Source organism: Dreissena polymorpha, chromosome 5 (genome assembly GCF_020536995.1).
Source record: "Dreissena polymorpha isolate Duluth1 chromosome 5, UMN_Dpol_1.0, whole genome shotgun sequence".
Taxonomy (NCBI): domain Eukaryota; kingdom Metazoa; phylum Mollusca; class Bivalvia; order Myida; family Dreissenidae; genus Dreissena; species Dreissena polymorpha.
The window spans coordinates 74,178,393-74,205,136 of record NC_068359.1 but is presented as its reverse complement, the minus strand read 5'-3'; the positions used below and the strand labels follow the sequence as shown (position 1 = coordinate 74,205,136).

The window sequence follows — 26,744 nt, the reverse complement described above, 5'->3', positions numbered from 1 at the left end:
TTTTGTGAAAGACAAACCTTTGATTCCTCTTGCACTGGGACAGCGTACATATCAATATTACACATATTTCAACAATGTAAGTAAGTGTTAATACCACAAATACGTCATATATTAATTATATACGTTGAAATTGGACATTCTGGTTGACAGAAACGTTTTTGTCGATAGAAAGTTATTCAGGAATATGATGTCTGAACATAATTTAAAAAAGTGTACATTGTAAATTTCTGTCTTATCAAACTCTGCCACACAATCTTGAAAACATGTTTGACCTACCTCTAAATCGGACTGTTGTCCCTTTTGTATCATCTATAATAACTTGACCTTCTGTTGATTTTGTGACGTCTCTCATGGTTGTTTGACCTTCAGTAGATTTGGTGACACCTCTAATAGTCGTATGACGTTCAGTTGATGTTGTATCACCTGTTGGACCTTCTATTAAAATGGATAAAGATGATATATATGTTGAGTTAATTGTACTAATATGATATATAGCATTTTATTAAACTTAAAATAAAACTACTCGATATATGTACATATTCAAATAAAACTCGTGTTAACTTATCAATATTATATAATATTTACGAACATAAAACACTACGTCATTTTCACAACATTATATATACACATAATTAATTTAAACCTAGTTATATGTATTATATTACAATCCACAAACAATGTCTTTGATTTAAATATATTGCAAAAACACAACAACCAGCTATTAGCTTAGACACTGATTCATTTTAACCATATATTACCTGATGCACATAGAGCTTGTTTGATTCCATCACGTGTGAAATTTAATTTCCCGGTGTATCCATCCAAGAATCCGTATACATCACTATGGTAGGTTATGTCTTAAACATACACACAAATATTAAAATATGCTCAAACATCGTGTTTATGCATGGCCATAGAAGTCATTAAATATTGCTGTATAATATATAATGTTGTATTATATTCTATTCAAAGGAAACCTATTCGTGCTTCTTAATTTTTCCAGAAAGTAGAAGCTCCATAAGATAGTTGTATGTGTCAGTATAGTATTGTCAATTACTTATATAAGTTATATATACTTAAATTCATTTCATTGTGTGACCTTGTGTATATTTGCATTCTTCTGAAACAAATTAACTACTTCACATTTAAACTTTACGTATGTCTTTAAGTGTGAACAAAATCTAACTGATGACAGTTTGCCCATTATCAAACAATAATTGAAATTACATTGGGAACATACCATAAGCCTATATAGACAGGGGTGGAGAAGCTGAATTGTTTAATCTTCTTTGTAAATTTGAAGTAAGCATATTGTTCAGAAGTACGTCCTTTTTTTCGAAAATTTGCAGTCTACGGCAGACCCTATGCATTACTTTCAGTTGTCCGATATAATTAAATGATATTAGTAGAGATAGTTCGTGATAAACTTGAGGCGCTTGTTGAAGATTAAACAAGCATACGTGTCTTCTGTTAAGAACAGTTAACATGTATCCGATACATAAGTGTTTGACTGTAAGAAGGAGAGTATACCCAAATATTAAATTTCGTTGATTTGTTGCAATTGTTCAACGTTATTTTGATTTTTTGTAAGATCATATATGTCCGCTTTATATAAAAGGTTCTTGCTAATGGAGTCTCTTCTGAGCAAGGTGTTTGCTCTGATAATTCCTGTCCAGTAGCATTGCTCTTTTTCATCAGTATATACATTGGTATTGTTCACACTTGCGAGGGTCGCTGGAAACCGGTCGGCGTCCAAAAAAACCGCATTCCCTTTGCTCCATGTGTCTGCCCGGTGGTCCCCTATTACTGCTATTGCAGATGTATCTGACAAAAAACATAAGCATACGTAGTCAACTTAAATGGTTATATTAATTAGTAGTGATTGCGTATTATGCAACGCATTCAATGATACGGGTTATAACATACCCAGATAATTTAAATACACCACCAACAAAACAAGACGCAGTTATTTGAAAGTTACCAGTGCGAGCTGAGAAGTCAATTTAAAGTATCAAATATACAAATTCAATGTTAGGCGGGATTTGGGGTTGGTAAGGTAATGTCCAAGCAACAATATCCTAATGGTTTCCCAAACATGAATGATTTTTAGCAGTTCAGACCAATCTTTATCAGGCATGCTATTTGAGTTAGGGTTTATTGTTTTAACGGTTTAATATAAATGTACAAGCTGAATTATTGGTATGTATTTGAAGAGCTTTAACTGTATATTTGTTTTAAATTTTCATCTTTGTGTGCATACCTGTAGCTATGCTGGTACTACACAATGGCTTGATAGAGTCTTGCCTTGTACAGGCTTGCCAACTGAATGCCGCGTTGTAGTAAGCAAGGCAATCTCCATCACTTCCCGTGTCTTTTATGTAGCCAATTGCTGTGTATAAAATAGTTTCGTCTTAATTTGTAATAAATAATCACGAGCTATGTCTCGTTGAGCCAAATGCAATGTACAAACTAATCTCACTTGGCTGCGGTACATAGCGACGTTTCGATACGGAATACTTTTAATGTATTTTAATTCGTTTAAAAAATTATTTTCTGGTTGCTAAAATGAATCACAATTTAGTTGTTTAAACCGCTTGAATAGTCTTCAGTATTTGTCCATTCCTCGCTTAACATGAATTGTAAGAATATTTAAAAATAAGATTCCCAATCGGTGTACAATTAATCTCAGTGTTATATTAGTATTGCTCCAATGTTCATTTTCTGGCATTTCCCAATTCGATAAAAAAACATGTGGACTTTTGCCATCTGGTGACGGAATTATGTCATAACTCAAGACCGTTGAAAACGTTATTTAGTTTGTATAGAAATGAGTTTGGCTGAAAATACGATATAAAGTAGCTCTACCAGTGCAACGATGAATTGCAAGTGCAAAAGATACTGAAATAAATTAGAATCGGATTCAACAAGAGGTTTATTTCATCATCATATTAATGTTAAATACGTATCTAAGTGGTAACGGGTAAAATACATGTACGTATCTAATTGGTAAAGGGTTGAAAACGTATCTAAGTGGTAACGGGTTAAAAACGTATCTAAGTGGTAAAGGGTTATATACATATCTCAGTGGTTAAGGGTTAAATATGAGTCGCGATCTGGGAGAACGATCTCAATGCAGTCCGGACAGGTTTATTATGGACGACACATTCCGCCTATACTAGAAGAGACTTCCTTTAAACAAAACAAAAAATCAGTATAAGGTGGACGTGTCGTCCCTGATAAGACTAGGCTAATACGGAGTGACACTGTACGCACATGCTTAAAGAGTGGTTTTCACAGAGTTAGGCTCATATAAAAACAACTTACTATATCAGCACTTGAATCATTGACGTGAGCAACTCACCTTCAACAGGGTTTTACATTTGTTCACATGTGTTCTCAAATTAGTTCCCAATAACAAATATAAATTATGGCCAGCAGCTCTTGTAAAGTTGAATTTAAACGAGATAGTACTTGGCTTCCATAGTGATTTACAAATGATATTAACTGAAAACTCATATTCCAACATGTAAATGCAAAAGTATGCGCCTCGAAGGACTTTGACAACATTATAATAGCAACGAATACTAACCGACAAGTCATGTTCACACATAAAAAAGTTTTTTTCTGTATTGGAAATGCCTAGGCCATATTGTAAACGTGTAGGTAAACACTTAATGAATATTAAACAATTATCATTTCTGCAGAAATTTAAATCGATCCACAAATATCCAATTAGATTTTATAAATGAAGCAGTATTTATTTTACCCGATGCCACATTCACAAATTTCCACATCTTTATGTTTAAATTGAATGTGGGATCATATGTATAACAAAGTGTATCACTATTACAGTTCAGAAAAAGACAGGAAGAACTTATATGGAAACAAATAGCATATATTCAATAGAAAATACTATGCATGCAACATATAAGCGTGTATGTTTGCGCAAACCGTTTGAGTTAAAATTTATATCGATTCGATAACAATTCAAAGTATAAGAAACGAGGTGAAAACAACATTATAAAGCATTTGAAATGTGTCACCTATGTACAGCTATGTAACCCCCAGATGACCGTAAACATTGCCAGTACCGCCCTGGTATGATATTGTCATGGTCGTTTGCTTATTCAACGTGGACACGTCGTATGCATTTTCCATATTTGAATTGCTCTCGCGTCTCTGATTGGCTGGGACTATTGCCACGTGACTGTAAGCCTTCACCACCGCCACCTGGCGTTTGGATTTATCCGTCGCTTTGGAATTTGAAATCGTGTCGTATTCGCGTTCTATAATGGACGACCGAGACCGTGCCGTTCTAGGACCAGCCGTTATTGCATCCGTTTCGGATAAGCCGTCGGAGAGGGTTGGCCTGCGGTCTTTGTTTGGTTTCTTGTAAGGTACACCCGCAATAATTCTGATTTAATCCTACAGCTTAATGATTTTATAGAAAGAAACTCTAGGTGTCATGTAAACGTGTGCTTTACATGACTACCAGTCTTTACAGTGCCACTTCATGTACATAGCGGACTACGTTCTTGACGTTTCACTTCTGATAAATGTCAAAGGAATGTCAAAGGCGGTTAGCACATTAACACGATCAATCTCGTTCAACTGAATCGCAAACCAAATTCATGTGTGCCTGCATTTCAATACATTCAAGCATTGAATTAATATATTTATAACCAATTTATCGTATAATAATAATAATAGCCGCAAAATATTAATCAGTTTCTTTTGATGTTTTAACTAAAGGCAAACCGAATCAACAAGCTGTGCGCCTTTTCCTTCTGATATTACGTCACTAGATTGCATTAGTCATTCAGTTCTTCATGGACGCGAGAGTCTTGACATTTTGAAGCGCAGTTACATTAAAATATAACGCATGTGTGTGTTTAAGATACATTATTATAATCAAGTGTAAGAATTTATGGCTGAAATGAAACAGATATATTCAGTACCAAGGCGCGGAAGGGCAACATAAGCTTCGAAATGCGAAAGGAGGGGATACCGTTTGATTCTGCAGCAGAAAATGACGGTGACCACGAACGCCGTTACCACTGTAACTCCCACGCTGATAAGCTCTATGAGAATTTTCTCTTCCATCACTGGTTTATCTGGAGAAAACACCCACTGAATGCCCATCATTTCAGTTTTGATCTTATGCAATTTCACACAAATACATGATAGGCCTAAATAAAAAGGGGTATGATTAACCATATTCAGCATTAAATTGACCATACAAATAAAGCATTGCACAAACACTAAACGGTATGCAAACAAATTACACTGCATTATGCCCTTAGGTTCTGCGGTAATTAGTATGCACCAAAAGTTAATATGAACTGTTATTCTGGTAGATGGGGATGGGTTTAGGGGCGTTGGGTGGAGTTTTACATCCTAACTAGGCGATCTGACTACCATTGACACGACTTTAGTGTCGCTGGTGGAATAGTGCAAATCAGATGATTTGTTTGCTGCGCTAGTGGTTAACGTTATCAACGACACCGTTAGTTTCTGATGTAACTAGTGACGTCACAAACTCTGTGATACCCGCTGATGATGTCACGGGTGTTGTCGGTGACTTCGGATCGTAGTTTGCCACCTTCGAATCTTGTCCGCTGGATTGTATAGTGTCGTGAACAGTTGCTGAAAGGGTGAACAAACACAGTAGACATCATTATCGCTGATCGCTCTATTCAATAATTCAAAAAATGTGTCGTTGTTACATTGAAAACCAAAACGTGATTCCCGATCCTGAATACCACATTAAAATAGTCATAACATGAAATGCGTATAAATCTCTAAATAGTGTTATTATCAAAGTCTTTGTTTCAGGTATCGGTTTTTAACATATGAATTAACAACATAATATTATTGCCTTTCTAATGTATGGTAATTGCTATTTAATACGCTCTAAAACTGCAAAGTTTTGTTGAGTTGACTAAACATACAATAAATCGAAATGTAATCTTCGTCAATACCACCAAAAGGATTTTTAACATATTATCCGCTTTAGAACTGCAGAATAATCTGTATTGACTATAATTACAATACATCGAAATTTGATGTTGAAGCAATTTTTGTAAACGTCAATACCACCACAAGGATCCTCTTTATCAACAAAAAAACACAACAAAATGATTATCATCCGTATCCGTATTATCTTATCATAGTATTCTCATTCTTCATCTTCATTGTCAGCAAAATTATAAGCATCAAAAGCAGAATAAAACAGCAGCAGCAGCATTAGCTGCAGCAGCATTAGCATCACCATCATCATAATTAACAATGACATGCATACGCATCTTTAAAATAATAAGCACAACAGGCATGGCCTTCTTAATGTCTACAGTCATTAAAGAATATGCACTATTGGGTATTCCGCATGCTCGTAATACACTATGTTGGTTGAGCACAAAACAATGCACTATGAGGCATTCCGCTAGCTCGTAACTCGCCATGTTGGTTAAGCACAAAACAATGCAATATGAGGTCTTCCGCTAGCTCATAACTCGCCATGTTGGTTGAGCACAAAACAATGAATTATGATATATTCCGCCAGCTCGTTACTCGCCATGTTGGTTGAGCACAAAACAATGCACTATGAGGTCTTCCGCTAGCTCGTAACTCGCCATGTTTGTTAAGCACAAAACAATGCACTATGAGGTCTTCCGCTAGCTCGTAACTCGCCATGTTGATTGAGCACAAAACAATGCACTATAAGGTATTTCGCTAGCTCGTTACTCGCTAATGTGGTTGAGCACAAAACAGTCCACTATGGGGTCTTCCGCTAGCTCGTAATTGACCATGATGGTTGAGCACAAAACAATACACTATGCGGTCTTCCGCTAGCTCGTAATACGCCATATTGGTTGAGCACAAAACAATACACTATAAGGTATTTCGCTAGATCGTAACTCGCCATGTTGGTTGAGTACAAAACAATGCACTATGAGGTCTTCCGCTAGCTCGCAGCACGCCATCTTGGTTGAGCTCAAAACAATGCATTACGAGGTCTTCCGCCAGCTCGTAAGACGCCATGTTTGTTGAGCACAAAACAATGCACTATGATGTTTTCCGCCAGTCCGTTACTCGCGATGTTGGTTGAGCACAAAACAATGCACTATGGGGTCTTCCGCTAGCTCCTAACTCGCCATGTTTTTAAGCACAAAACAATGCACTATGATGTCTTCAGCTAGCTCGTAACTCTCTATGTTGGTTGAGCACAAAATTATGCACTATGAGGTCCTCCTCTAGCTCGTAACTCGGAATGTTGGTTAAGCACAAAACAATGTACTATGATGTCTTCCGCCAACCGTTACTCGCAATGTTGGTTGAGCACAAAACAATTCACTATGAGGTCTTCCGCTAGCTCGTAACTCGCCATGGTGGTTGAGCACAAAACAGTACACTATGAGGTCTCCCGCTAGTTCGTAACTCGCCATGTTGATTGAGCACAAAGCAATGCACTATAAGGTATTCCTCTAGCTCGTTTCTCGCTAATGTGGTTGAGCAAATAACAATGCACTATGGGGTCTTCCGCTAGCTCGTAACTGGCCATGATGGTTGAGCACAATACAATGCAATATGTTTACTTGTGACCTAGCTTTGGAACGCACGTGACCCAGGTTCGAACTCGGTCAAGATTAAGTCATGATAAACATTCCAACTAAAGTTCATTCAGAGTGATTCATAAATATTTCCTTAAATAAAGTGTTCATAACATTGGACCAGATGACATAGTTTTGGGACGAAATTGACCTTTATTCAAACTCGGCCTTGATAAAAAACATTATGATAAAGTTGCATCACGATTGAGTCTTACATGTGACCTCTAGAAAGGTAAAACGGTTTTTGAAAGATTCGACCTAGAGACCTTGTTTTGGAAGAACGTAACACAGATTCAAACTCTGCCTAAAAACGTTCAAACATTATTTCTAAGTTAAGGCTTTATTAGCTTAAAAGTGAATCATATTCATATTTTTGATTAAGGAGTTTGTTATTCCTTCTCAACCCCCACACAGTAGATGGTGTCTCAATTAATTTTTTTTACCAAGTGCCATCATTGAGTCATACACGTTTCCTCTAGAGTGGTTACAATGTTTTCCTAAGATTTGACCTTGTTTTAAAAGCACGTGACCCGGATTAAAACTTGGTCTTGATGGTGCCCAGATAATCATTTTGACAAAGTTTCAACAAGATTGGATGAAAAATGTGTCTTCGTGTGTGGTTACGAGCTAAAAAATGACAACGGGTGATTACAATATCACAAGTGTGTCAATTGGTCTGTTGATGCGTCTCGTGTGTAGTGTTTTGCCTTGTGTGGTTGTCACCTTCGCTTTCAGTCTATACCTCTGGCTAGCCCTGAGCGAAAATGAAGCCGAGTGCGTAAGTCTTCACGGCCAGTACAAGTCCTATGTAGTACCTTCTATTGGCGAAACACGTCAACTGAGCACCTCGCGGCCTCAGGCTGAACTACAGGGACTCGGAGGTGGTCTGCCCCCAGATATGCGGCATGCCAGGCCCAACGCTGTGCGGAAATGCCTTGATGCCCATGAACAGACCCCCAGCCAAACGGAAAAATGGCCCCTGTGTTCCCTGAGTTATAAGGTTCCCTGCCTACTGGTTTAAGTTGGAAACCACTGCCTTGTGGTTTGTCGTTGGATCGGCAAAGGCTAAGGGTGAGGTAACCCCAACAGAAAACCCAGGGAGTTGAAATCAGAGACGTTGGGTCATTGGCACTCCCTTAAAGGGACTGTCAACCGCGATTGACGAATAAAGAAAAGTTATATAATAGCGTACATGTTTACAATTATTACGGACAAAAGCCCGCGAAGCGGGCGTTGACCGTTCATACATATGGAATTTTAGACATAAAATTACATAAGAATACCACATAGGGATGCGTCTCAAAAAAATTTGCCACGCGACATATATTTTCGCGATGGTATTTATGACCTTGAATAGATCAAAACACTTTGATATATGCTAAATCACATGTAAATACATACCTCAGGAAAAATTATATCAATGACATCATAATTGTGTAGCGAATCGCACTTAATATTCTCGCATTATTTGTTTTCCTTCGCAACCGTTCCAGAAATAAGTCATTACTTAATTATCTCCCCTGAATACTCATCTTCAGTGGGTGTAAGCCGAAGACTGGTTCACTACATATAGTGACAGTCTTTACCAAACACAATTTACGTCGACAAAACCCGTCTTAAATATATTGCCGAATCTCAGATTTCTGTCGAATTTATTTGCTTTGATCTTTTCGATATCTTATTGTTATCATTATCCTGACAAATCACAAACGCTTGTTAAAAAAATATTTGTTTTAAACATTATAGTTGGCATCTCTATTCTTAAAGTATTCTCGCGGTATTCAATAACGACACCCTACTGTTTATTTGTCAGAATTCGTGACGCATTTTCCATTCGCTCTCAGAAAGAAGTTTTACGTGTGATCATGAGCAATTTTCTGGTAAGTTGTCGTTGTTATCCATCAGGAACACCATTATTCACAAAATTTAAAGATATTCCGATCTAACTTTTTAGTCTTTTATCTTTAATTTTTAGCGTATTTACACCTTGTCTGCTCGCGCTTTACCGATATCCCGAAAGGTTACATATCAATATAATAAGTTTAGGCCTAAAACCACAAAATCCGATACCGTTGGATTTCCGTACCACAATCTTACGTAAAAAATCTTCCAGATTCGAAATCAACAAAAAACAAGACATGTATAAATTGTCTGCATTATTGAACAAATCTTAAGATATTTGTTGGTTTTCCGTTTTAAGAAGCTATTCTGCCAAGGCAAGAGCTGTCCCACAAGCCATTCTATCCGGAAAAACTGACATTTTTGGTTTACAGAAATCAACAAAGGAGGGATTCCTGAACTATTTCCAAGCTATACACACAGTTATTATCTGTGGTGATCTTTATTGGTTCTGTTGGTTTACTTGGATGAAACATGTGTGAACTTTTATAGAACTTTGAAAAGTCTATATTTGTCTATAAACAAAAATCAGCTTTGGTCTAATAAGATCAGATGTGCAAACACTGTCAAAGGGTTGTTAAATTAACAATTTGAAGGGCAATTATGCTGAAAAAATATGAAAGTTCCCGTGCAAATTTAGTCTGTATATCGACATGTGTCTGCCAATAAATGTCAAACTAGTAATACAAATCTTACCACAAGTATGTAAAAGCACTAAGTACCTGTTGATCATTGATTTAGAAAATGATTTAATTTAATGAAAAAGAGTCTTACTGGTCAGAAAATACATGTTTTAACACCAGGGTTTTTTCACTCTCGTAAAACATGTATTTTCTGACCAGTAAGACTCTTTTTCATTAAATTAAATCGTTTTCTTAAAGCATATATCTGTGTCCCGAGTAAATATTTGCTTTTTGGTGTAAACTTTTCGCGTCAATGTTGACAGGGAACCATCCGACTGCATTCACTGTAAGTATTGATTTTTAAAGAATTATTTAACCGCGTAGTACAGTTTTAAATCCGTCCGAATTTCGCCTCAAATCACGATTCCCACTTGCTGATGATATGTTCATTCAAGTGCCTCAGTCAATCTATACTATATAAATAGTTAAAATAATTAAGGCTTATTTATCAAGTAAAGTTTATTTTTTTTATTATTTCAGTCCTGTTCCTGTTACATGTTAAGAGATTTGAAAATTATACAACATGAAGTTAGCAAAATATTTGTCTTAATTTTTTTGTGTTCCTCATAAATAAAGTTACTTATTTGACTGCTTATCATTTCTTTTGTGATGAGCCGGCATGAATAACTGAGTAAGCAGCATTTTAGCAGTGATATAGGAAACTTTTTTATTCATATAAGCCCTCTGCAATCTTTTTTTCACACATATTTGAAGGATGAGTGCATGTGTTTGCAGGACGAGTGAAAATTGTAATGCACTCGTCCTGCAGGACGAGTGCAGGTTAGAAATATTTTTGTCCACTGCTGTAGGTTGATGACAGTGTTTTAGTATTACTTATTGTGTAACTATTATTTTATGTGCATATAAATCATAGTGTTTTGTATCTCCACACAATACCACATACCTTTTATAAATGTTCTGTGCTAACTATGCGTTATTTGGATGTTTAAATAAAAAATATGGATGATATAACATGATGCATTCTAATATTTGCATTCACATTGTAACTATAGAGATAAGTGTATGCAGTTTAGACTGTGATTTAAGAATTGCTTCATAATGGCTTGTTTTTTAGTGGCGACAAAATTTAAACTTTTCAACAATAGTTTGCGAAAAAAAAAAAAGAAACCTGCAAGATACCTGTATTTATTAAATATTTTAATTGCGAAACAAGGATGTTGTTATGCTGTTACACATAATTATACATTGATAATAAATAAGAATACAATTTGTAAGTCAAAATTGATTTGACACATCACATGATTTTGATTATGTTAAATCAATGTACTGTATGCTAAATGCAACTGCTTTAGCAAGCTTTTAAGTTGAATTGAGACATTTGATGAAACACACTGTTTCGTGGGTAGGACAAGTACTTAGACTTAGTGTCTATATGACGTACCATGACGTCGAAAGTCTACAAGACCTACTAGGTAGAACGAGAAATGTACTTCGGCTACAAATTTCACCTACCCTTGAGTGTAAGCCAATCAGAAGACACCTTACATCTGTTGCATTTAAAGATATTTGACATTGAACATTATTATTATGTGTACAAAATTATGCGACTATCGACCGCTTACTAGTAGATATTGTGCGTATTTATTTTATGTCTAATGATAAAATATGACATTTCTGCAGTGTAATAACAGCAGTGAAAATAACACAATTTTATTTAATGCTTTCCGGTGGTTTATAGAGAAATATCAGTGAATTAAAACCGATAATTTCACTGTTTCAAACAATGAAAATTATCAGTGAAAATTATCGATAATTTTCATTGTTTACTTTGAAATGACGTCATTTTTTGACGAAATGACGTCATTATCCCAGCGAAATTCTTTAGTTGAACTCTTTTGCAATGTATATAAGCTATGAAAAAAAAAGCATAAAATAAAAAGAAAATTTGTTGGATTCGGTGGAATATCGATTTTAATTCACTCGTGATCATAGAAAAAGTTTATTTCACTCGTGGCTGTGTCGTCGGCAACTGTCAATAGTTTTGCAATAATACATGCCATATTTAGTTCACCTTATAAATATATGTACAGCACATTCGTTTCACAGAAGTCGCAGATTAACACGTCAGCATATTTCACAAGTCACTAAATCACTAATTGTTGGCTACATTTATTATTATAATTTTAACACGAATGACCCATCAATTCATGATAACACATGATGTCATTCATTCTTATATAATATGCTCTTAACATCGCTTTAATTTCCTTAATTTCAATTGTTGTGCGTTTGCTTTAATGTATTAGAGATGAACACAATCAACCCACCACCTATTATTGCAATGTCGTTCTATTTCGAATTAATTGTTGTATTTTTTTTTCCTTGAAACCTAGTTATAAAACAACTTTTATATCCGGGCATAGTTGAATATACTCCGCGGCCTGGGAAAACGGGGCTAAAGGTTCCTTGTAGACTGGCATCCGGGAAACGGTGTATATGATCCTATACCTGGAAAAACGGGGCTAATGGTTTTTTGTAGATTGGTGTCCGGACAAAGGTATATATAAGCTGGGAAAACGGGGTTAGTGCATTTGCTTACAGTGGTCCGCACAGGATGATCAGGGACGATAATTTACGCCCGTACTGGATTTGGTTTAGAAGAGACCAAATATAAACGAAATATGACATTCGAGCGGAAAGTGTCGTTCTAGATTAGCCCGTGCGGACTGCACAGGCTAATCAGAGACGACACTTTTCGCACATGCATGAAGCCCGGTTTCTCCAAAGCGATGCTCAAGCGGATTCGCAGTTGAGGGGATACATTTTCTAAGCGGTCATTTGAATATTTAAATGGCATATTATACTCATCAGAGTAATTAAGTTTAATATAAGAATTTCGATGTGTGTGGGCTAAGGAGGCATTATTTGCTCGACAGTTGACATACAAATGTACCGTGCTCTGTGAAAAAGGGGTTTAATGCCTGTGCGTAAAGTGTGGCCTCAGATTAACCTGTGCAGCCCGCACAGGCTAATCAGGGACGACACTTTCCAATTAAACAAGATTTTTGCGGAGAGGAGACCATTTTTAAACGAAAAATCATAAAAGCGGAAAGTGTCGTCTCGAAATAGCTTGTGCGGACCGCACAGGCTAATCTGGAACGACAGTTTACGCACATGCATTAAGCCCCCTTTTCACAGTTCATATACGAATACAATGCTGAAAATGCAATTCAATTCGTAAGTGAATGATAGTCATACAGAAATCACACCGATGATTTAGCACATAATTATAACAGATTCGGTCTATAGATATATTTCACCCGACTCCGTAAATAGACTAACGTTAACCTATGGACACCGCCGAAACATAAATTAGCAATACCCAATAATGCGAACGAATGGTTAATAACGTGTTAAAACATGCCATTCAACATGTAATTGCAATCAAATGTAGTATTTCCCGTATACTTGAGTTTAACAAATGTATGTTTCCTAAACTGTGACCCAAAAATCAGGTGAAAGTTTGTAAAAAAAGTTCAAAATGCTATTGTGCAGATATAACAAGCATTAACTGTCTTCTGCAACCTAGATTCTTGTGTTATAACCTTAAATAAAGATTGGGGTACTTTGCTAGTCTGTATCGTTAAAAAATGTGACTTGCATAATTTATCCCATATATTGTTAATTTCACTACATGTTGCAAGTGGTATGTTCCTTTCATGCATTTTTTTTATAACTCTTATTATGTAACTGCGAGTACTTGGCTACTAAGCAATACTGTAAATGTGGCATTGTGACTTGCATAAATCAGACGTATATTTAAAATTATTATACCTCACTTTTATTTACAATGCTAAACTCCCATAGGCCATCGTGACATAGAAATACTGTCAGACCCAGCGGGAATAAATTTACTGGCCAAAATATACTGTATCCCGCTGCCATAGCAATCACGTGCCACCAGCGGGAAAAAATTAACTGACAAAAAATACTGTATCCCGCTGCCTTAGCAATCACGTGCGGAATGTTCGAAAATTATACTGTCCCATTCGCGCATGCGCAGTACGCAGTTTTGCGTGTCCGTTGTATTTGGATAATTAAAATATCGATTGCATCTGAAACTGTGCGGTAGAATAGATTAATGCCATTATTTAAGCTTTGACAGGAGTCAAAAAGAAAATCAATTTAGTATAAACGACACGCTTACCTCAAAGGCAACTTTAATCCAATGCTAATGACAATAAAGTTTCAACGATATACACTTCCAGTGTCTGTTCTTAAGGTGTTATGCATGACAAACACACAATCCGAAATACGTTTTGGATTCGTTCGATGCTTTAAACAAATATTTTACTGTTACAAAAACCCACCACGTCCATATTCACGCCGGGTATGCGAATACTTCGTTTACGGATGGCACTTCACTAACAGAGAACAACAAACGCCACGCGCTAGAGGTAAGTTCCTCTGTTTTATTTAAAGTTATATCCTAAAGATTAGTTTTTAAGACAAGACACATGGTCGAGTTGATAAATGGTGTATCCTTTTGTATTGGGAATACACAATTTTACGGAAGAATGGAACAGTTTTGCCCAAAAAATAGAAAATTTGATCGGAAAACAGCATAAACTGGATGAACAGTAAACATTTTAACAAAATAAAACTACTTAGAATTATTGCAAGAAATTTTTTGCTATTCCAGCATGTAGAGTAATCACTGTGCTTCAAATACTGAAATTTTGATAGCATTCAATGAAATATAAACAAAGATAGTACATTTTGTAATAGGTGGCATACATAAAGTTGCAGCCACTTTGTTTACCGATAAAGGGCACTTCAGATTACGGAGACTTTCAACAAAGCGGGCACTCTAATAACTGAGTTTTATCTTCTACCTCATATGCATTTATTTATATTATGGCTATTCATACGAAACATTTTTAAAATATATTTTTCAAAAATCACATGACTATTAATTTATACTATGTTTATTATAATTGCAATTTTCAAATAAGATAATATTTATTATTAAATAAATGTGTACGGATAATGCGAATCAACACAATCGTGTTTAATTTTACTTATAGCAGGGCTCTAGATAACGGTAGTGAAGGGGTCTTTATGACGCAAATACACATTTGTTCTTCATAAAATCCTATGTCGGTTGTGCTTATTTGAATCGCATCATCAAGACGATACCTATGCGTAGCAACAAAATTAAAAAGAGAATGGTAAAACTCCCTGTATTTTGAGCCCTGCTTATAGGGAGCACTTCCCTTTACGCAACGCTAACATTTGCTCGAAGTGCGATTCACCTGACCCTAAATCACTGTATTGGTTGAGTTTTAAGAATCACGGTTAAAATTAAATCGTAAAATCAACTGATTCTGGAAAAAAAGGAATGCGTACATTTATTTTATGCTTTCCGGTGGTTTATAGAGAAATATCAGTGAATTAAAACTGATAATTTCACTGTTTCAAACAATGAAAATTATCAGTGAAAATTATCGATAATTTTCACTGTTTATGTTAAATGACGTCATTTTTTTTACGAAATGACGTCATGTTCCGAACGAAATTCTTTAGTTAAACTCTTTAACAATGTATATAAACTGTGAAATAAAGCATAAAATAAAAAGAAAATTTGTTGGATTCGATGGATTATCGATTTTAATTCACTCGTGATCATAGAAAATATATATTTTCACTCGTGGCTGCGCCACTCGTGAAAATATTATTTTCTATGATCACTCGTGAATTAAAATCGATAATCCACCGAATCCAACAAATATCCTCTATGTCATATTATGGAGTCAGTACTTAGTATACCCACACAAACGAAGTTTAGGGTGCTATATTGGATAGAACTTCATATGCAGCATGTGTTGTGTTTATATTAAAAAAAAGACGGATATGCATAATTTTTACATCACTATCGTGTGATTAAATCAACCCCGCCCGTTCTTTTATTGCTATTTTCGTTTATTGGCATTGAGCCAAAAAGTTCCAATAGAATTTCGAACCTGCATCGCTGCTGATATTAATCTCTGAGAGGCAGTTTAAGCAGAGTGATTATTCATGACATGCTATCTAATATAAAAGAAAATAGCCTTAGTACCTTCATTTGGACATAAAGATAAATCTTTAGATCAACCGCTTAGAACGTAATTTAAAATATATGGTCATATAGATTTTACTCATTAGACATATCCAATTTGTTTAACATTTATCTTTCACATTTATACCAAATCATAATCATATTTCAAAGGGATAAGAACATGCTTCGGTTAATCGTTTTTTATTTGCGTACTAAGTACATACATTTTTATTTATTGCCTGCTTACTTTAACAGTATTCCACAGCGAATTCTGCATTTTTTATTCAAAAAATACGAGTGTGTTATATCTGGAAAAAAGTGTCTAGATGTCAGGAAACGAAGTGCCATTGTTTTTTAGATGATCGGTAAACGAAGTGCAGATGAAAAATGTGCATGCGACTCTTAAAACATTTGAATTTTCTCAAATACATTAGTAAACTAAAATGTAACATGTTGTAACATTACTGGATATATTGATCTTTTATTTCGAATAGTAAGCACGTTCTTGATTTATTTCCAAGTATGTTTATTTTGTTTAAATATGAACTGATCATTCAATTCATGCTGATTATCGATGAAATTTTATCGTTTTTTTTTAAATAATTCACCGTTTTTCCGCGAATTTCTTTCTTCGCAATACGAAGTGCTTTACCATTAATCACCCAAACAATGTTCTGTGTCTAAAAACCAAATAAACAGAACATAAATACAAAAAAGCTGAAGAACTCACCTCTCGCGCGTGGCGTTTGTTGTTCTCTGTAAGTGAAGTGCCATCCGTAAACGAAGTATTCGCATACCCGGCGTGATATTGTTGTCCCAAAATGATTCGTCACCGAAATGACGTCACACAAGTACGTCATAAATTGCGTAATCAAGTGATGTAAATAAAATACGGAAAGCTGGTTCTGTAATATATTTTCAAAGAAATAATTGACGACTAAGAAAATTGATGGGATAAATTGATTAGATCTACTAGGTCGGTGCCGAATAAAGCGAAGTTCATTTTGCTCTGCCCGTAAATCTGAACCACTCAACATATTAATGGTTGTTAATTGCTGAAATTAAATTCAATTATTGAATATTAAAATTGTTCATGGTTCATATAAATTGTTCATGTTTGAATAGTTTATTCGGTATAATAAAATAAATATTACATGTCTGACAGGGTGACAGTAAATTTGTCAACTTTCGGAAAAATTCTGTCAACCTTGGCTTCGCCTCGGTTGACAGTATTTCCTCAAGTTGACAAATTTACTGTCACCCTGTCAGCCATGTAATATTTATATACTGTAAATGGTATTCATGTATTGCGTTTATAACAGTCCTTTTTATTATGCAGTTATTTGCACTAGTCTACCATACAAAACTGTAAATCATGCATTAGTATCTTCTATATATATAATTTGTTGATGTATTGGTGTGAAGAGGTATGTCCTCGATCCCCAAAACCTATTGACGAGGATAATAAATTGAATAGAACGGAAAAAAAACAACAACAAATAACAAGCATAAACGGAAAATACCGCTAAAAGTTAATACCCAAACAACGTTATGATTAAAAATATAATTACATCGCTACTGATAGGCCGTTGCTTCTAATCGGAATCATCTTTGTATTGTGTAATATCATGTGTTATTTATAAACCGCAAAAGTTTTATTAATGTATGAAGTTGACGTCTTGTCGACACTGCTTGTTTTTATGTTTACATTAATGAAACTGATGGCCGAAGCATACTTTGTATTTAATACATAAAAATAAGCAAGAGTAACGTGTTTGTAAAGTGTGTTTTATTCAGATAACAACATTACAATGAAATTACCAAAACTACCTGTTTTTCTACCGTACTTAAATGATTTCTATATAACATTACGTATCGTAGCCTTCTCAAGTCAGACGGTGTTAACTTGTGAGATTTGGTTTACCCTCACTATGAGCAGAGGGGGAAATCACGTGACAATCAAGATGGCGACGCCCATGCCGAGACAGGTATTTTCGCCGTTTTATATACTATTACTTGTATTATCTGTTTAATTGCCACTCCATATCAGCAAGAAAGTGATCAGCGTTTACATCTTATTAATATTCGCTCTTTTTCTCGACCTTACTCGCGGCTCATTTTCTTAGCGGGTTCTGTATTTATGTGACCCGCTAAGAAGTTTCGCAGCGAGGAGAGTCGAGATATAGGGCGAATATTATTACGATATGAACGCTAAGCGCTTTCTTGACGATTTTTAAGGGACATTGTCCGTAGGAGAGTCCGACAAGGATTCCCTCACATTTCACTTGCGTCTAAAATCTCCACTATAATCAAAACAAGTGCACCAAAATAACTAGGTGCATAAGTTCAAATGCCTCTACGTTTGAAAAATTATTTACTCTGTCAGTTTTACTTTCTGTTTTTGTATTTATGTTTTCCATAACTAAATACCATAATTACAACCAGAAATATCTTTAAAATGATATATAGGGCGTTGATTTGTATGTGTGTTGGTGAACGAAAGTTGTATCAATGAGATAAAAAAAGGCATTTTTTACGTTCAGTCTTTAGTTTCATTAGACGACAGTCAATAACGGGGTGTTGAGAAAGATTTCGTGGCTTATATCGCATTTGTATATTCTTTTTATCATATATGTATGCATACATAAAAACAAAGAATGGAAATTAAATATATAAAAAAAGTTAAACCGCCAAACACGAATCATCCATGCATATTTAAAATACTTACACGCGCGTTATTCTAACAGACCTGTGTTAGTGCAGTGCCGGACATTGTTATTTGATTCGATTATTGATAGAGCCCATACTGATCACGATCATGCTAAATATATTGCTCACTTTGGTGAACTAATCTTTATCAAACCAATCTAAAATAGTATTTATACTATTATTGTTGATAGTACATAAATAATATTTTGTTGACATGCACTGTGTGCATGATAATTATATAAACTGTATACCTTATTTTAAAGTTATGACTGGTCAAAATATAATTCCAGTTAACTCGGTAGCGTTGAAATGTCGATTCCGGGACATACTGACCGCGAACTGTCCTTCATACCTAGCGGGATGGAATGTCGTGCATTTTAAATGAGGTCACGATTCAACTCCTTGATCTACGTAGTGTTTGAAACTTAATTTTTTAACATGTCTAGAGGCCAATTTTGAAAAAAAGAAAGAAAATATTATGTTTAAACTACTATCCGGATTGGTAACAACAGATATAAAATTACAATTGCTAAGAATGCAATATGGTAGCCATTTATAAATTACTAAATATGAGAACATAGCCTTTGAAGTATAAAAGTTCAAGTGCTGACAATGTTAAATCAAAGCGCTGAAGACAATGATGTTGTTCGCTATTGCATAAACTTAGACGCAACTCAGTTTCAAAATTAAGTTATATTTTGTTACTTCGCAAGTTTGAAATGAACACAACCCATTCAAATTTATAAAGAGTGTGTCTTAAAGCAAAGGTCGAGATGTGTGTGCACTGTTTATCCTCAAATATATGTTTTAGAGATAACTTAGACAAAATAACAACAATATGTCTCTTTTTTCGAAATGGGTAGCTGCACTGGTAACCATCTTTATAATTTTGGTTGCCTTGCTAAAGATTAACAAGCCTAGAATCATGTACAAGTTGTGGTATGTGTATCTAATACTTTATATATTTTCTTTAAATTATTGAGCAACAATTTTGCCTACATGACAGACTTTTATTGCATCATGTCTTGTTGTGAGCCGGAATTGAATCATTTCCTAGGCCTAATTGATCCCCAGTCGCCAATTTGTATTTTATGTTTAATTGGATTGAGTTGTTCAAGCTTTGAAAACGCTATTTGCCCTGCTTTTTAGCCCAACTGTAAACAACTTTTGAAATTAAGTTTCCTGGGCTTAAATCTACTGGCTCCAGGCTAACAGGCAACCACTAAACCTGTAAGTTATTCGTGATGTAAGATCTGACAGTGTATTGAACTCATTCAGTTTGCAAGTCTGAAAACATTAAAGGGACCTGTTCACGTTTTATTAAATTGACAAATTAAACGATTTTATAATTTGGAGAGTTCTGTTGTAGTCTTTATATATTATAATGTTACGAGGATTGCTTATAAAGTATAAAATACATCTCTCAGTGTATGAGCACGGATGGCCGAGTGGTCTTAACGATAGACTTTTATTCCAGGGATCAGTTGTTCGAGCCCAGTTGAGGGTAACTTTTTTTGGTTTCTTTAATTTTATTCTTTTATTCTTTTTTTTCATGGAGCTTTTAAGATCCGATGTTAATATTTATCAATATTCAGCATGTAATGACAATCTGTGAAAAGGTTCTTTTAGATGTTTATTAAACAATGCCACAAGGTAAACATTTAGAACTCATTGGTTGTTACTTTCATTTAGAAGATTTTTTATTTGCCTTGTCAGCGTGGTTACTTCGAATTATCACTTTTATCTTTTTTTTCAAATCATTCATAGAAAAGATAACTTAAGCTTTATTTTGGGAAAACATGGCTAAATGCATATGCATTAATTGTCATCCCAGTACCAGATATTTTCTTTAAACGAAAAACACCATAAAATCAGAAAGTGTCGTCCTTGATTAGCTTGTGCGCATTGCACAGGCTTATCAGTGTGCACATGCTTATCTGGGAACCAATTATTTGACATGCATTAAGCCCCATTTTCCCTGAAAGCACCCAATATGAACAGATTTCAATGACAAACTGGCCAATGTCGTCGCACAACCTGTTAAACACTATTGATTACACCCACCCCCACACACACTGTTTGCAGTGTACCAGTGGTGAAGCATAAACAGGCAGATGCGGTGGTTATTGTTCTTAGCGTAGTTAAGAGCAGACTGACTTACAACGCATACCAATAACTTTAGTTGTCCACAAACACATAAAGGGTCACACACAAACTGTATTGATTTCTAGAATTGAGTGTGAAGCTGGTGTATCCCTTCAGCCTTGCTACTGTAGACAAAATAGTTTTGCGCAGTTTACATCGTTGCAAAACGCAGTGCTAAATTCCATTCATATAAATTCACGCTATACTACGCAAAATAGATAGTCAATTGAATTACCTGTTAATGTTAATGGGATAAAGTTTTGTAGATTCCACGCTTTCTATTTCGCGCAGTTTTGTTATTTTTCATTAATACAAAAAACATTTATTCATTTGAGCCTATTTGCCGGAAATTTTCTTAGGATATTTTTCTGCAATAACAAAGGTAAATTAAGGTAAAAGTCTGGGGGAGACAGTTAAGTCGAAAAAAAAACTGAATAAAAACACCCAGGCGCGCAGGTTCACACGCGGATATCTGTGTGAAGATTCATCACTTTATACTTTACTCGGCATGTTAACATACGAACAGTCATGTCCAAATCTGTTTGCGCCCCTTCCCCACTCTCCACACCCGTGCAGTAAAGTCGCCCCTTTAATAAACTTGAAGAAAATAATATGTGCTTTAGGGTGGTGGACTTTGCAAATGCTTTAAGTGCCACAACCTTTGAGATGTTTCTGTCTTCTCTTGATGAATCATCACCAATCGTGATAAATCTACTATCTGCTGCATATTCCATTAGATATACACATCGGCTTTCTCCGGAACCCTCCGAAAGAGAGGTATACGTCTATTAACTCCTGAATCCTCTGTAAGATAGATTGATTTATGTCGTCTGCTGATATAGAGTGAACTTACCAAGTCATAACGCAGACAATTTTTCTTCAGGAAACGCACTTGAGAAATATCATCAACATCACGACAGCTTATTATTTAAAGGGAAATAAATAAAGTGTACTTTTAAAGTAAATTGAATAATATTCGAGCGACTGTACTTGTTTACATATTAACAATTTAAAGGGATCTTTTCACGTTTTGCAAATTTGACAACATTTAAAAAGAATCAGATTCGCAAATTGTCGTTGTAGGTATGGTATTTGTAAGGAATCAGTAATACTGAACATTTACCGTGCTCTAACATATCCATTATATGCATCTTTTGACGATTTAAAAAACTGAACATTATAAAACGTTGCAGCGCGAAACGATTCCATAATTTGGAGATTTTTGTTGTTGTCGTTAAAATATGACACTACGATAATTGCTTATTATATAGTATAACATACAACAAATATATAATGAGCACAGACTGGTCTAAGCGATAGACGTTTACTCCAGGGGTCAATGGTTTGAGCCCAGTTGAGGGTTACTTTTATTCTTGTTTTTTTACAGCTTTTTAGATCCAATGTTTACATTTATCAATATAAAGCATTTAATGACAAAATTCAATACACACCGAAATCTTTGAAAAGTCCCTTTTAACATTTTTCGTCACGTGTTGTAAAGACAAAATATAAACTGCTTATGTTTAAGATATTAACCTCTTAATTTACCATACCACGTGTCGAGGACAAAACAGAAAATAAACGCACGAAGATGTTTTTATATCTTTACCCCAAAAACTGAGGGAATGTTTGGAAGACAAAAGTGTGTGTCTGTGAATTTGTTTGTTTGGTTTGTTTGTTGGTTGGGTTTTGTTTAAATAGCATGAGTTTTTGTTGTCACGTTTCTTGAAATCCCAATTTCCTAAAGATATCATAATACTGGCTTGTCGAGATTGTTTTTAAATTAAAAGAAAAAAATCGTAATAACAACAAATGAATGAACCGTACATGAAACTAGACATTGAAATGTGCCGATACGTTGTCTACATTTGATGTCATAGTATATGTAAAACGACGTGTTTAAATAACAAAAGCGCGCGAAGTTCGAAACAAACACGAACACTTCACAGTCACGTCAGTAACAAATGGAATACAATTAATGCAACAATACGTAACGTTGTAGGCCCTCTCGTCAATATTGTGGACAAATAAAGTCATTAGTTTAAGTCGTACATCCGCGCACATACACATTCAATACAATTAAATTGTTAAATGCACTTCCATTGTTCTCATATTGAAATCAAAGCTCAATCAGAAGGGGGTAATCACGTAATAGTCAAGATGGGGACCTCGAGACAGGTACTTTTCGCCGTTTATAACTTTTTTATAACACTGGGAAGTGAGCGATTAAACAAACGTAAAAAAATAAATTAATTAAAAGGCGAATACTACTTGTCTCGGCATGGACGTTGCCATCTTGACTATCACGTGATTACGCTCTCAGACTTTGCAAATTCGCGTGACGTCACTCGTCACTGGACTATAGACCATTCAAACTAGCATGCACACATTCTATGTCACGTGGCATGTTAACGAGACAGATAAGAGTTCAAACATTAAAGTAGCGCGTAAATTCTCAACTTTTCTGAATATACCCTCCTCAAAGCGGGCACTTGTCGTATATTTCAATTGCTCATCGAGTTCATATGTAGATTGTATTGTACAACATAGAAATGGTTATTTTAAGAATATTTTTTACAGACTTTGAATATGAAAGAGCTTACTTAAATATTAAACACAAAAAGGACCACCGCATATGATTGGGTTTTGTTTTGCTTAGCTTTAACTTTGAGTTAAATAGTCTGTGGGCGTCACAATATAAAACGCATATAAAATATAATAAAGTGATATGGTACCAGGCATTATAACTTTCGCGATGGCAACCTCACCGCTAGCGATGTGAGAACCGAAATAGAAACTTTCCTAATGGCATTTTAACCGGAAATGGTGTGGGAAACCGAAATGAACTGTCCCTATAGTAACCTCAGCGTAATTGATATGAGAAACGGAAGTGGCACTGCGCATGTGCTGCAGGAATCGGAGTGCGTAACCGATGACGGATATGACATCTGTACATACGGCAGTCCCATCGATCTGTGAGATAGAGACGTCAATTCCTCACTTTTAAATCAAACTTAAATTCCTAATTTATTTCCAAAATTAGAAATCAGCGACTTTACTCGCCTACAAAAAAGGTTTATTGTGTTAAACCAAGAAACAGCATCAGGACGAATATAGTTATTAAGAGCTTTAATGCATGTGCGTTAAGTGTCGTCCCAGATTAGCCTGTTCAGTCCGCACAGGCTTATCAGGTACTGCACTATCCACTTTTATAATATTTTTATGTTTAGCGAAAGTCTTTGAATAGCAAATTTCCAGGTGAGGCGAAAAGTGTCGTCACTGATTAGCCTATGCGTACTGCACATGCTAATCTGGGACGGCACTTTCCTAAATTCAATAAATACCATTTACACAGAGCGAGCTTCAATAATTTATACAATATATTACCTCAGAGTGTGGTCGATCTGGGCCTTCTCGATCCGCTCGTCTTTTGCCCGCCGTTTCTGGAACCAGAATTTTATCTGACTCTCCGTCAGCTGCAGCGTTGCCGCCAACTTGAACCGTCGGTGTCGGCTGACGTAGTCGGTGCGCGCGTACTCGAGCTTTAGCTTCAGCGCCTGGTCGGATGTGAACGTCGTCCTCTAACGTCGCGGGCGGTTCTTGCGTCACGTCAACGTTGAACTGATCGAATAATTACCACGTTATGTGTAATGTTTTCCGGTATATGAGTGGAGAATACCAGTGAATGATAAACTGTAGAAACTGTGTGCAGAAATACGTCGACGTCGAATAGACATAAAAATAATCATAAGAGCCTTGTTCTTGGAAAACTGGACATAATTCAATGCATCAATCGTGATAGATCGACAATCTCCGGAGTTCTCCGTAAGATACGCATAACTGGACTATTTACATCAGTCGTGATACATCTCCGGAATTCTCCGTAAGAAGGATTAATTTCAATCGTGAAACATCGACTGTCTCCGGAATTCTCCGTAAGATAAGCAATAAATCGTCTGCAGCTAGAGTGTAATTCAAGGTGTCGACTCAGATGAGCATGTGCACAGCAGAGGATTATCACGGATGACAATTTCATATTGTATGGAATTTTTCATTTAAATAAAGTCACTTTTCAATAAAGTCTAGTTTAGGCGAGAAGAGTCGTCCCTGATTAGCCTTTGCATTGTGCCCAGTTCTTATTGAACGAGACTCAATCATATATATATAATCATATACATGTAATGTCGTATAATATGCGGTATATGAGTGGAGAATACCGATGATTAATAAACCAGGGTGCAGATCAACGGGGTTTTCAGGGGTTTACACACGGACTGGACAGAATGTAATCGCACCGTAAAGAACTTTATTTTTGCATACAAGACGGGGTATTTTTGCAGTTTGTGCCGATGTCTTAAGGTATATGAATAAGTCCTTGAATACGTTTAAAATCGGTGACAAAATTTCACGTTGCGTCAAGCATAACTGTGTAGTACAAATCGAATTTTGAACAAAACAACAGGCATATTAAATAAAGTAATTCTGATGTATTTCAAAATGCCATAAGCAGCATAAAAATCTGCCTTATATGCACTTGTTAATATTCTTAAGATTTATTTTTAAGTTGTAAACAGTACTCACGGAATATAAAATAGCCCCTTTTTTCGTATAATTAGCGTTGATGACAATGGTGACGTTTGTGACAACGTATGTTGCATGAACATTTATGTGAACAGCTGTGTTACTCTGTACAGCACAAAACAGGTACGATGGTTTTGCCCCGGGGAAAGTTGCTGGAAAAGTACTTGATTGCAGTGTTGTTTTTTCATGGAATATTTGAATGTGGACTTGTCTCTATTTAATTCGATACATACTATAGAAAGGGTTTTATTCGAGCTTGCCAGTCTTTTTATACATAATTTCGATTCGAACGCTCTCTTTGGTAAAAATATTTTAATCATAACATATGTATTTAATTAGGCTTCCCTTAGTTGATGTTCCAATTTAGGCATCTCGGGCTTGTTTCCTCAACGTATCCCTTTGCCATACAACTTTGTCGTAACATTGAGAGCCAGTTTTACCCATAGGTTGGTTTAACTTCAAACTTGCACTCGTTGTACACTTCAAATAATGCAAGCATTCTTTTCATGTTTTACCTTGTCGTTTGTGGTTTATTAAACAGAGAAAGGTAAATTAACAACATATATTTTTTTATTGAAATATAGCCTTTAAAAAGAAGGTTCGACATAAAAAAAACGATATTAGCTGGACCATTTTCGATGGAGTGGCTCACACAAAATACATACATATTGTATTCATCGTTGTCGCTGAGTTATAATCGTGATGTACCTGCATATAACAGTTAAACGAGTTAAACTTAAGAAGATTGGATGACGCATTTGACAGCTAATATCATTCGTTTAAAGTTACTTTTTTTAATTCCGGTAACCTGTATAAAATTCTACAATTTGTATCATATAAAAATTGACTCAACATTTTTTTTAAATTTCACCTGGCATCATATTAATTATTTCGTAACCAATCTGTATTGTAACATGTTAATGAACATTAAACAACTCGTATTGAGCGAGTATTATTAATTTCATAATGATATCGGCAAGTTTTGATGTGTAGAAATCACACCGATAAATGAAGATCACGCAAATCTTGTGTAATTGAAATTAGAACTTAATTTTATTT

The 26,744-nt window shown here is 35.4% G+C and overlaps 1 long non-coding RNA gene across 7 annotated transcripts in view; it reads right to left on the bottom strand.

The window, feature by feature from the left end:
• Window positions 1-17,084, bottom strand: part of LOC127832025 (uncharacterized) — a 30,271-nt gene extending 13,187 nt beyond the window's left edge. For 4 of the 7 annotated variants that reach the window (XR_008026628.1, XR_008026627.1, XR_008026629.1 and 1 more), the window contains exons 1-6: window positions 16,981-17,084; window positions 4,044-5,646; window positions 2,261-2,389; window positions 1,241-1,824; window positions 759-857; window positions 277-435 (exon numbers count right to left, since the gene is read on the bottom strand). This is a non-coding gene — a long non-coding RNA (uncharacterized LOC127832025). Of the gene's footprint in view, window positions 1-276; window positions 436-758; window positions 858-1,240; window positions 1,825-2,260; window positions 2,390-4,043; window positions 5,647-14,360; window positions 14,486-16,980 lie in introns of those variants that run through there. The other 3 variants (XR_008026632.1, XR_008026630.1, XR_008026633.1) reach the window with 3 other exon arrangements.
• Between the last annotated feature and the right edge of the window lie 9,660 nt (window positions 17,085-26,744).